Here is a 14,214-nt window from a genome sequence, read left to right as displayed (position 1 = left end):
AGTAGGTTCGCTATTTGAAGGGATCGCTAATGCGGATCGGAATTATTTCCAAATATCCCTGTCCATGATATAATCATTAACTTTATAATACGCCTTAGATATTAATGTCTTCTTGACAATAGATTTGAAATTTGTATCCATTTCATTTGTAATATTTTTGGAATTTTATTATAAAAACGTATGCAATTTCCCAGAAACTACTTTTTGGTTTTGGCCAGTCTGTAAGATGGAACTTTAAGCTTCCCTGTGCTTCTAGTTGCCTTTGGCTTATCGACGTTAGTGGGAAAATCACATTATGTTCCTCCTATCATACATGATTATAAAGCGACGGCAGGGTTAGGATACCTGTTTCCTTAAAAAAAGATCTTTTAGATTCACGCGTCTTCAAATTATAAATTGCTCTAATTGGTATCTTTTGTAGGATAAAAACTGACTCAATGTCTGCAGCAGATCCCCATAAAATAAGGCCGTACAAAATAATGCTATTAAGCAAAATATTTTTTTTAACAAAAAAGTAAAACTGACTCCAAAAAAATAACAAAAAATGGAACCGACTATAAAACCCTTGAAAATATTTTTCTACGTACGTATTAGCTCGAAGTCGGTGCCTCAGCACGAGCCAGCAGGAGTGGGACAATAGTCGTCTACCTCAACTACATACTATGGGTTTCAATCCCTCCTGCTGGGTCGAGCTGAGTCACCGACTTCGAGCTAGTACGTACCTAGAAAAATATTTTCAAGGGTTTTGTAGTCAGTTCCATTTTTTGTTATTTTTTTTGGGAGTCGGTTTTACTTTTTTGTTAAAAAAATCTTTATTTCTCACTTTTTAGTGATTTGTAGCCAAAGTACATCTCACAACGGTTCCATTAAGCCCAAACACGACTTAGTTGCTTTGTTTTATAACAGAGTTCCGTTGCCTATCTTCTGGCTTCAGCATCAGATCAGTTCGAAAGAATCATTAACTTAAAGCTTCTTCTTAGTCGCTTATCTAGGTATATTAATCATAATCGTTTATAGACGAGCAAGCATTACTTAGCTTTGATGAGTTCCATTGGTCATCACGGTCTTCTTCACCAGGTCCAGGTTACCAAATGATACTTACTGAATGTAAAAGCTCATCTTAATGCTAAAAGTGCCAAAATCGCCATAGGTGTGCCTATAAAATTTGAGGTTTGCCCTCAATTTCCCTAGGATCCCATAATCAGATTTTGATTTGGTGACAATCGGAGCACCCCAGAAGAATACGCTTACAATTAAAAAAATAATTTTGAAAATCTGTCCACAATTGACTGAGTAATCGGTGAACATACATAAAAAAAATACAAACATTGGAACATAGAACCTCCTCCTTTTTTAAAGTCGGTTAAAAATACACCAACCGTGCCGTCGCCACATCGGTTAGCTGCCGTATTTTCCGAACTGCAAAAGCAGCAGAGCTCAATCTACCCGCGATTGCTGTGACGTCAGGTCCCCACTGTAGTTTAGAATCGAGCGTTATTCCTAAAAATACTGTTGATTTTACAAATTCAATAGTTTGACCATTTAACTTTATATTTTAGAAACTGAATTCTAGTTAGATGAATTTATCAATGAGAATTTAATACATTTGTTTTTTTTTAGGATTTAGTAACAAATTATTGGCAGCAAACCATGCGGACAACACGGACAAGGACACGGACACCACGGACAGGGTTTCATTGGGAATATGAATTTAACTAAACTATGACACGCGTCTGTAGTAGAACTGCCTTTTGTGAATCCGAACTGCGGTGGATGCATGATTTTATGGGTATTAAAATTCATTGGAGCGTCTACATGAAATTTAGATGCCAAGCATATCCGCGATATTTCACGGGCATCCCATAATCATTGATTGATTGATTGATTGTTAGTCGATCAACTTTTTCTTGTACCTCGTTGCCATGGTTACGTCCCCTGGACAACTTCAAAATTAATCATACACTTGTATGCATATGGATAATTTATTTTTGTGTCACAGTGGAAAAAAATAACAGTAATTTTAACTAACGGCGTTACGGTGTGAAATTTTTGGGCTTCACCCATCTACATTCGTCTATCTACTTGTTTATGATATGAAGCATAAAAATAAAAAAAAACGTACGTGTACTTACTTGTTGCCCACATATGAGAACATTCCATTTCCCCGGGTTAAAAAGTAGCCTATGTTAATCTGGAATAAAAGAATATTTCTTTCTTAAACTTTGGAAAGAAATATTTTTAATCAGTTCATTAGTTCCAAAGATTGCCCCTACATACAACAAACAAAACATCTTGTGTACTAGTAGATACAATTAAGTACTAACTATGCTAGTACTGGCATACCTCTACATCTCTAGAAGCGGCAGCCAGGCAGTCTGCCGCGCCTACGCCATTACTGCCCCGGCAGCTAAACCTTCATTACTGGAGAATCAATTATATTGACGCACTGTACACTAAGTTATTTCACTACGCCGTTGCTGTCATCGAAATAGTCTTGAAACAAGCCATAATCTCCAAAAAAAAAACAGTCTTGATGAAAATTACAATTTCAATCTTTACGATCAAACTGTTCCTTTCGACGGGGAAGAAGTAAATCCTCCTATCTTACATTTTTGGGCAAATTGACTTTTTAATGTAGTTAGATGTAAAATGTTGTTTTACGTATCCTGTAAAGATCTCCTATCTACATGTTCAAGTTTTAGGCGATTTTTTGTCAAATAGAAATAGCTCTTAAAATACAGCTTTTATATTTTGTAAACATATTTATGAAAAAACCTCCTTTCTGCTGGAAGAAATTACTCCTATCTGTTTCGCGCGCGTGTTTTTGCTGAAAATATCTCCTATCTGCATAACGAAACGTGTTTACTCGACCGCTGCGCTCGCGCGACCAAAGAGTATATAATCACTACGTTTTCGCGCGACTGACTGGTGTGTTGAGTTGACAACCGCGTAACGTATTGACGGCTGATCGCGCGATGTCTAGGAGGTTCTAGTCCGTCTATACAGATGGTGTTAGCTTCGCTCAGTTTGCACAACCGCGCCGCTGCTTACTTATATCACAGCAACAAGTGCAAGTTTTAACGTGCATCTCGTGAAATATATTGTGAAAAATAGAAAATAATGTTTAGTTTGCGTTGGATTGTTAATGATTAAGGTAAGTTTTACAATATAGATTACAAGGTAGTAAGTTTACAAAGTAGATTTTTTTGTTTTAAAAATACCTCCTATCTCCGTATATAACGTAGAAAAGAGAGGTTGGCATTGTTAATACTTTGAAGTTAGAAGATCTTACTAACGGCGAACCTGGACGACAGGCATTCATTTTACGTGTGCAATAGATACCTATGATGGTTTATCTTATACCTAATTACAATGTTCAGGCACTGCGTAATATTGGACGAGAAGATATTACAAAGTTTCCCGAACGCTGCCCATCCGAGTTGGATTCTTCGGGCGACCTCTTTGTCGAAGTTGGACCTACCCAATTGGTCAACTTGTACAAGGTAAACATAGTGGTCAACAACTTCGAGTGCATCGTTCCCAGCAATAACCGGTACGGGTGTGACATGGACAATTGACATGATTTTTAGTCATGACCATATTCATCTTAAGACCCACCTGAGGTCACTGAGCATAGTATTTAGCTCCTCCAGCGACTTTGCCATTATGACTATATCATCGGCAAAACGAAGATGGGTGATGTACTCGCCGTTGATATTGATGCCGAACCTGTTCCAGTCCAAGAGCTTGAAAACGTCCTCCAACGCATTTGTGAACAGCTTCGGAGAAATAACGTCTCCCTGTCTCACACCTCGCTGTAGTTGGATTGGTTGTGTACTCTCGTTCTGCAACCGGATCGACATAGTGGCGCTGCTGTACAAACTCTTTAACACCTCGATATATCTATAGTCAATATGGCATCGCTGAAGGGACTGCAATACAGCCCAGGTCTCGATTGAATCGAAGGCTTTTTCATAGTCCATAAACGCTAAACATAGTGGCCGATTATTCTCCTCGGTCTTCTGTATAATCTGGCGGAGCGTGTGAATGTGGTCTATCGTGCTAAAGCCTTTACAGAATCCAGCTTATTTGGGAGGCTGGAAATCATCAAACCTTCGCTCGAGACGATTCGTAATGACCCTCGAAAATAACTTGTATACATGACTCAGGAGTGAGATGGTTCTATAGTTCTTCAATAAGGTATTGTCGCCTTTTTTGAAGAAGAGCACCACCACACTCCTGTGCCATGCATCCGGCGTGGTACCCTCGAGTATGACGGAATTAAATAACCTCTGGAGGACTACAAGTACCGGTTTACCATCCGCTCTCAGAAGTTCTGTCGTGATTCCGTCATCCCCCGGAGCCTTGTTGTTTTTAAGTTGTTTGAGAGCCACTCTAATCTCGTACTGGCTGATGGGATGTCTTCAGTGTAACGACGGATTAGTTTAGCTCTGGTATCTTGAGCTGCACCTACAACGGGCTTCTGTGTGGAGGCATATAACTGTTCGTAAAACCTTTCGAGCTCTCTCAACAACTCCGGTTTCGATGAGATGATACTGCCATCGTCGATCTTCAACTTAGTCATTTGGCTTTTCCCAATAGACGAATTCTTTGCGAACACTAGAGCCCTGGTTCCGCTCAATTGATTCCTTAATACGTGCAGTATTAAAGGCACGCATATTTGTTATTTGTTAATTTACCTACTAATAACTATAACTCTGGGTTTACTTAATTTTTGCTAGGAAAACCATCGGAAGCAGTAAAGAGAAGATTTTTTAATGATGATGACACAGGACCTAAGTATCCTAAACGTTAGTCTATCAACTATTAACAGAATAATAAAACCGTAATTTTGTTTAAAGTTTATATCGTCAATAAAGATATTATTACGGTGTTGGCGTCTTATTGATATATTTTTTATTTACAAAACGATATTTAATTATTATGTCGTATGCTCTGTAAATTTTCAGCTAAGATATTCACTTTCTAATTCTTCCCCTATTCCATTGAAATATCATCTAACTTGAACACAATTTGGGATTCGTAATAAGCAATACCTCCTATCTTACAAAATCATGCTTAATTTATGTTATAAAGTACTTATTGATATTATTCTAAATAAAGATAAGGTTTTGATGCTGTAGAACATTGTTTACACAGAGAAATTATACAAATATTAGGAATTTGAAGGAATCTTTACTAGTGGAAAAATCGTCTAACTTCAAAATACTCGACACAACACAAGGAACAATACCTTCTAACTTGCACTTACTTAAAATCCTGTAGCACTACTAAATAATAATTAGTTTAAAAAAACAACTACTTAGATAACAAACAAACCCTCAGAACATCAGATCAAGGTAAAATTATAAACAAAAAAGATATTCAGTTTTTTCCTTCTCCTGTAAAGTTAGGCCTGTGTGAGATAGGAGAATTTACTTCTTCCCGTCGCTTTGCTTAGTATTTTCATGTATTTTTAATTCTAAATGCTCCTACTCCGCATTAGTTGAGGCGCTACGCACCTTTTATATCGATCTAAACCGTTAGAATAGACTTAAATGGTATACATTCATAATATGAAATTTTAAAAAAACAGCGTTTTTTGAAGTTTTCGTGATAATTTAATTTTTTTTGCTATATCTTTTATTTTTAGGGGACTTAATAACTATTAACGCATAATGTATGCGTCATTAAATCATAACACATAAAGTTATGCATATATTCATCATACGTATTGGGCATTATGTGTTTTTATTGTTATATCACATTAACTTTATGCATATTATTGTTATACCAATTAAGGAACACCAAAGAAATAAATCGAAGACAGAGATCCGCGTAAAACCAGCTCTGTAAAATCGCGGGTGGCGCACTCTAGCGGTCGAGTGAAAGGCGCATTACGTACATGCACCCACACATTGCAATCCCGCTGGTTAATTTGCTCTAAACATCAGATAGGCAGTTAATAACTGGGCTCTAACTGCGGGGAAAAAGATGCAAGGACGGAACTGCATTCCACACTGATAGCAGCGGTGGAAGACTTGCTGCTCTATGAAAGATCTCCCCGTCTAAGGAACGACGAGTTTTTCTTCTAATGCATAATGTGAAAATTGTTGTTTATGTTCGTTGTCTAAGTGGGAAAGATCAATCAATGTTCTTGGGAAATATCAACTGGCGCACGTTCAGATTACCTCATAAGTATATAAGGATGTTTTTAGTATCGGCATTATTTACATACTTAGGTACTTCAAGGAATGTTAGTATTTTTCCATGAAATGTGATGTTAAATATGAATTGTTAGGATCTTCTTCGCCAATTGATTTTACAAACTGTGATATCGCACCACTTGTTCGCAAGGTTAACTTGTGGTTACCTATGTATATTATTATTTTATACTGTAGCGTTTTATCCTCAGTTAACGCTCGCCAAAAAATAAAATTATTATAATGGTACATATTTCTTAGAGAAGGTAATGTCGGATGTTTAAATAGCTCATAAGATTTTAAATAGGTACCCAATTCGAATTGCCACCTGTGTATTCTCCAGAAAAATCATATCGTTGTAAGATTTTACAGGGTGATTGAAGAGGTTGTTTCCTTAGGTAAACGTAACATATCTTAAATATGTAAGCAAAACTTACCGTTTTAGTCACATCACTCAATACACAAAAAATTGAATAGTCTACTAGTAACTAAGTACTAATTTTCCTAGTAATGGTGGTTTTTATGGTAATCGTTAAGGAAAGTGGGACAAAAATATTAACTCTTAGCAAAAACAGCTTGTCAGGGCTTTGTTGTGAAATGAATGATCACAATTCAATAATAATATAGGTCAATAGGTATAAATACCTACCTAGTTACCCGTACACGTCGTAAATATTTTTGAATGCTACTTACGAGTAGCTAATTGTCAAATCACGAGTGGCAAATAGAAGCTTTTTTTAACCAACTTTAAAAAAGGAGGTTATCAATTCGGTTGTATTTTTTTATGTTTGTTACCTCAGAACTCCGTCGTTTATGAACCGATTTGAATTTTTTTTGCGTTCGTCTAGGAATGCTTTCAATTAGGTCCCATAAGTACCAAATTAGGATCTGATGATTGGATCTTAAGGAAACCGAGGGAACTCTTCAAATATTGTAGGGTCAACTATCGTAAATTAGATATATTTAGAAGTAACTCGTGCATTTGCTCTTGAAAATCATTATTTGGTGAAGTGGAACTGATGATGAAGACTACAGTTGACCAAAGGAGTTACTACTCAATAACAAGTATTTCACCGGTTGAATTTCAATTACTTTAACACAGTTGCTAAGCAATTTATGCTCCTCGTAATCCATATGGTAAAATGGAACGGGTGGTGAAGCACCAGGACTTCTCAATAATTAACGTTTCTGCATCGGAAAAAGCAATCTTTCGTAAAAGGTGACAAGCAGTTGACAAAGTTCATATCGAAAATACAAACTGAGACATGGATGCACAGAAAAACCAGAAAAAGAGACCAGCGCTGGGAATCGAACCCAGGTCCTCAGCAATCCGTGCTGCGTGCTATAACCCCTATACCACCGCTGGACCTGTCCAGATCTGTCCAGAGTCTAGATTCCTGAATCTAGACACGATTTTTTTCCCATGCATTCATATCTCAGGTTGCTTATTTCTACTACGCTACTTATGCAGCAGCACTAGCGACATCTATGTTCCGCTCTCATCGAGAGACGTCACACTCTTTCGGAACCAACCGCTCACCCAAACAAGAGATGTCGCTACTAAGCAATCAAATTATGATTGGTTTTTTTGGAGTCTTTTTGTTACTTTTACGGGTATCCCGTGAAACCATATCGAAAATACAAACTGAGACATGGATGCACAGAAAAACCAGAAAAAGAGACCAGCGCTGGGAATCGAACCCAGGTCCTCAGCAATCCAATTGTATTTTCGATATGGTTTCACGGGATACCCGGTATTTTGATTATAAATGTTAACATAATATTCTTCGAATGTCAGGTTAACTGCCACAAAATAGGCGTTAAATCACTTAGAATGTTTTACCTGATTTTTTCATACTTGTAATCGCAATTACCTTAAAGGCAACTGCCAATTAGGTGGGTACGAATTTTGCAATATCTAATGTCACAACGTTAACAATAACAAACCGGTACAGCCATGGCATCGCATTGTCTCTCGATTTCCTTTCAGCGGTCTTGCTGCAAGGTTGCTGCGTTGACCCTGCTCGGCAGATTACCAAAACATTGATTTCTATTATAAAACTGCTTTAACTGAACTGACGAGCAAGAATATTGCTATGGGTCACTTTGAATAGTCCTATAAATTGTGATCCGTTATTTTTGCTCGTGAGTATTTTATGGCTCTGTACTCGTAATCCTATTACCTCTACAATTGATCACTTTGGGTTAAAACCGGCTATTCCCAGATATACCTACACCCATGTTCATCTGGGAGTGCCCAATGAGTTACTACCAGCACAGCACAAAGAGCATTGGTAATAATTATTTATTTGTCCCTGAGACTGGTCCTCATTGTGATTCCCATCTAAGAACTAGTGCAGTAACTAGCCATTTAGGCTGCATTTTAACCAAAGATGTGGGAGGAATGTGTCCCTCATGAACCAATAGAAACGCGTCATTTACGTATCCTTGCTCCGCTCAACTCTTTCCACTAGAGCTGTGATGTGGGAGTACGTACGAGTGAATAAAGCGATTCTATTGCTTCATAACAGATTCTGTTCTGCAAGAATGCGCGATGCCATTTAAACTCATATTAGATTTAGATTTTAGGTTTTAGCTTTAGATTTTTATCAACTGCACTTTTAAATCTGCAATTTTGTCCAAAGCAAACAGTGAAGTAACATTATCTCAACAACCCGTGTCAAAAGGTACCTATTTACAGGCAAGGATGTTTTATTGTTGTCTTGATACAGCCGAGTGAAAGCCTCTTGAGGTTTTGGTCAAGGTTTTAGCGATTATGTAACTCTACGTAATGACTAACACAGTGAACTATGTTAATCACATGTGGTGGTTTTGCATGATTCATTTCTGTGCATTCACCTCATTCTATTTACTGTGAATTTTTACAATAACATTTTTTGCCAGGTTGCAATGTAGAGGGTTTTCTTATGACCCGTACATGCGTTGTTTTACATACAACAGTTTCACAGAATTTTATTTCACATATTATTATTTCATAGAATAATCAATAGGAAGAATACTTAATCACGGGTGCCGCTCGAAGGATATAACAACAATTGATATAATGCGACAATTGACATAATTTTCATTTGATATAATGCAATTTATCTTTAAAACCAAACTTATTTCTATTGTTATTAATTCGATTTGATGTACTTTGGGTTAGGTTAGGTTTATTTTATAAAAAAGTTCAGTGAAGCTCCTATCCTTGGAAATTATATGAAATGTTGTTAAACCGATCATTACACACCCCTTAATCACATATTTAAGAGCGTTTATACCTGCTGAGCTGGCAACGTTGCATTTTTGTTAGTTTTCTCGATTATTCCATAAAAAAATATGAAAATTAAAAATGTGGTCTGATAGAACTCTTCTTAATATATAAGTTAATGTGTCTACTCCAATAATTATTCGTGATAGACTTTTACCCTATCCTAACCTACTTTTGGCTGGTGCTGATCGCACCATAGAAAAAATGCACGGAACAAACAAAAATCGTTAAAAATTATTTTTCTTTGATAAGTTTGTTGAATATAAAAATGAGACAAGAATATTAATGGAATTGTGTTATTGTGAAATATGTTTCATTCAAGTAAATAGTCATTGAAACAATTATACCTATTCCAAATTAAAATATATGGACCAAATATTACATGAAACATTTTCTGCGAAATAAAAATCTAGGAAATTTCCGTTTGTGAAACGCGGGAACTACTTTCTGTATTTTACACAAACATCAATATTATTCATTAGTGGAATTATAATGTTGTCTTCAAGTCATTCACACGGCGTAAAAGGATATAACGTATCGCTGTGGAGTATAAAAACTAGTTATTTACGTAAGATCCATTTCTCGGTACATGTTTTGATTTTGGTTTGCGATTTCCCCGAAGTATTGGTGACCAATTAACAGTATTTATTTAAGGTTAAGTGCCGGCGCCATCAAATAATTACGTAAGGTGTTTTTTTGTTTTGGATCCATATTTTTTCTAGCGCCCATAGATATTTTTATTCCTAGACAGTTTTGAACATTCAATAGGCATATTACTACTGAGTCAAAACATAAACTTTGTCAAGGGATAATGGTATCTCAAGACTTTTTGATGTGTGTGTTTAAGTACTAAAAGTCGTCTTTTTAGAAATATTGTAGAGCTAAATAGTAGATTGTTCAACAAGGGACCAAATTAAGCCACTATGGTGGTCTAGTCATAAAATACAGATAGTTCAGAAGTCAATCTCCTGTATGTACTTCACTTTTCATACCTACGCTCGGTGGTCGCTCTAAAGTTGTCAACTATGGCTTATGCACCAAAAAACTATCGCGGTAGTGGCACTCTTATCTAGTTGTTTGATTTATTGTTGAGAATGAAACGGGAACAATGGAAAAATAAAGTAATAACTAAAATATTTTAAGTTTAATGTCATTGTTATATTATAAATTTGTCACAGAAAATATCGTGCGACGATTTCGTTATTGGCGAAATTCACGATTATTTAATTTAATTTAAACAACCGTCCACTCCACTGAACAGTTATAATAACTTTTTTTTTGTTGCTCCATTATTGCACAAAAAAGTTCACAGACGCGTGTCTCAAGCGCATGGCACTCCCGCTCGCACTGGTCCCAACCGTGCCGAGATATCGTGTCCGTGAGCAGTGTTTATGTGTGCGTTGCTCGAGCGCACTTGTATGGAGATTGACTTCTGAACTATCTGTGTTTTGTGGTTTAGTCTCGCGTTAAACACTCTACTTTTCACTTTGCATGCGAGGAAAAAAAACGACCTTCTGTTCAAAATTACAATATTGCTTTTTAAAAACGTACTTACGCTCAATACGATTTATGGACATCTGTTCAAAAATCAAATACCAAACAAAATTGGCACGCGGTTTTTTCTTTTCTTTTTTTTTTTTTTGTAAAGTGACGCTTTAATTAAATGCTTGCATATTTAGCCAACAGTTTCAAAATTGAAAACTAATAATTGTACTATGCATAATAAAATGAATTCATCCTTAATATAATTGAACAGATTAATATTCGTAATCATTAATTAAGTTTCACGAAATTAAATTGTGTTTTTTAAATAATTTTGCACAGTTGCCATTTAGGGGTTATTTCCACACCCTTAAAAATTGTCTATAGACAATCACTGAAAATGGCAATAAGCCTCCGTTCGAAAACACCGTGATTGGCTGTTTAGGGGTTTCCAACGTAAATTAAAAAAAACTTGAATCCCTAGAGATTAATGAGGAGCTTTAGTCCCGATATGCAGAGACTAAAGTAACATTTTAAGAGCATGCGAAGTGAAAAAATAATAGTGCATGCTCTCAAGTCATAAAATTGATGCGAAGCTTTTCAATTTATTCAACAAACCTCATGCTTTGAATTCAGTCCATAATAAATGTCTCTCATGTTGAATCGAGTGTTCGTGAATGCTAATCTGTAGGTAACAATACCATGACAAGTTCGTATGTGACATGCGGTAGAGCCCTGTTACAGTCAGAATTTGCCGCACTTATCAAAAAAATCTCGATAAAGGCAGCAGAGGTTCCCTGCGACAGAGTTCTACCGAGGGAACGTACGAAATTGGTAAGGTATGCTTACAACAATAATATTAAATTGTGAGGCAGTTTTGTTCCTGGCTTTCAATTTATGCCTGTTCCAACGCTAAGGCTCGTCGGTCAGCGTGGAAGTTTCCACGGAGTGGGTCCAATCCGAGAGGTTTCACTCGAAGCACCTGTGTTTATCCAATGTTTATTCATGGCGCAGGCAGGCGGATCAAATGTTGAAATGCTAAGTAATCAGGCTCGACACCTCGTTGAACCGAATTCCTGATAACCTCCGTAAGAGAGATGACTCATTAAAGCAAGGGACCGATTTTTTCGTCACGTTTTTGGATAAACAAATTACATGTCAAATCCCATGAGCCTTAATATACCTATTAAACCTATAAACACGCAAGTATCATTCTAATAATAAAAACGCCGGAACCTCTGCCACGTACTCGTATCGCCAAACCTGCACACGGATGCTCTACCAAATAACTCACTTATTTATAAATAATAAATGTGTATATAAATCTATCAGCAGCTTGCGATCACTTTTACTGGAAAGCGGCGAAAATCTCTGGTTTATTTGGCATTCAAGAAAATCATGGCTCTAAATCTTTGGCTCTAAGGAATTTATTTTCTACAGTTGATTGGTAGAGAATAAAAATATTTGAATGATAATTTTGCGGCAAAACTCAGATTTCCGTCACTCTCAAAATACAGTCAAAGAAACTGAATCGCGTACCAGTGAGGATGAAACCTTAGTGCTACTGATGTCATTATTTACATTCCATACATCTGCCAAAGAAATGATAGCGAAATTGATTACGAAAAGGTCCCACCGTGGCACGCGATGCAGTTTGTAAATTATATAAATTCACTAGCGTGGTTTAAGCAGTTGTCTTACCGTTGGCGAGGAAAGGATTAGCTATAGACTATTTTCTCGCTCAAGAAACGAATAAAAGATATAAGATCCTTTGTGAATAAAAGGGACTCATATGCTGTTCACACTACCGGAAAGAACTCGCTCTTACACCTTTTGTGCAGCGACAAGAGCTAAAAAACTTGCTGAGCTATAAAAGTAGCTCAGCGATGTTAGCTTGGCGGCCGCCCCCCGTCGCGCTCGCTTAGCTTACAGCCGAGCGACAAAACTACACTCGCTTCTCGCTGCTCGCCCACTCGTTTCTAGTATCTCGCTCTACTCGCTTCTCGCTTCTCGCTCATCGTCGGCGGTGGGACAAGTCAAGAAGTCAAGTGCCTTAGTGATGGCTATAATCACAACGGAAGGTTTACTTGTATATGTCGGCGGCCGATCGTAAAATCCGCCAGATCACGAAATTCCTAGGCATATCGTGAAATGTCGCCATGCATTAATCCAGGATAAAAAGTAGGCTCTGGCCCATAAACTATCTCCATGCCAATATCACATCGATCTGTCGCTCCATTCGACGTGAAAGACGGACAATCATACAAACACACACACTTCCGCATTTATAATATTAGTATGGATTGCATCGGGAGTTGAAAATGCTTTTACCTATGGGCAGAGAGGAATTGAAATTCGCTTGCGCCTGCGCATGTGGTTGCGTCATATTTGGAGCAGAAGTGTGCAAAAACGTGTTACTGAGTAAACATGGCTACGTAGGTATTTCATTTTCAGTAATTATTGTGTTATTATTTCACAATAATGTCTGTAGCATTAAATGGCAGACTAACGAAGATCAATGACGTCGCGGGAACACCATTAATAATAGACCTATGCAAAACAATACGCAGCACATTTTGTTTGCGATTACAAAATAAACATACTTAAGTACGTCGCATTCGAGAATAATTTCTCTTTTACACATCTCTATAGTACGTCACGTACCTAACCTACCTATTTTGTGGTACCTATATGTGCCATGGACCAAGTGATTAATTAGAGCAGTACCTTTCAAGTTAATTCGATCGCATTTGACTGGCAAGTTAATAAAAGCTTATAAATTATACATAAATTATTTTAATTAACAATAGATACTATAAATGTTCGTATCGTGGCTTAACGCGACACGGGAAATTCTCGTATCTACTTTAAAGTTACTTTTGTGACATCGATCAATGACATTTTTTGCCTATAACAATAACGGCACGCGTCTAAGCAAATGTGTAAACAATTTCGGCGTCAATGTGTGTCGTTCCTAGTACAAACATGTCCGTTTACATATCCTGGGTGCTATTTCTATTTTTTGGTTCCGTACCTTCCTTTGTAAAGAAAAAAACGGGGACTTACTTTCCTGTGCTATTTATTAAATTTTTGTTTCCTAGTGTTTAGTATGACCAGATGGTCCTAAAGGATGATCAGCGTCCTTCGCAAGACCGACAGTTTGCTGATTTGGGTTAATTTTGTGACATGAACTTTTTTCTTTTATTTTTCCCATGTCGTCAAAGTAGACGTTTTCTCTCTTTCTTTCTTAGCGTGCCC

The sequence above is a fragment of the Choristoneura fumiferana genome, chromosome 6 (assembly GCF_025370935.1).
Source record: "Choristoneura fumiferana chromosome 6, NRCan_CFum_1, whole genome shotgun sequence".
In the NCBI taxonomy this organism is placed as follows: Eukaryota; Metazoa; Arthropoda; class Insecta; order Lepidoptera; family Tortricidae; genus Choristoneura; species Choristoneura fumiferana.
This window is presented reverse-complemented; position numbering follows the sequence as displayed.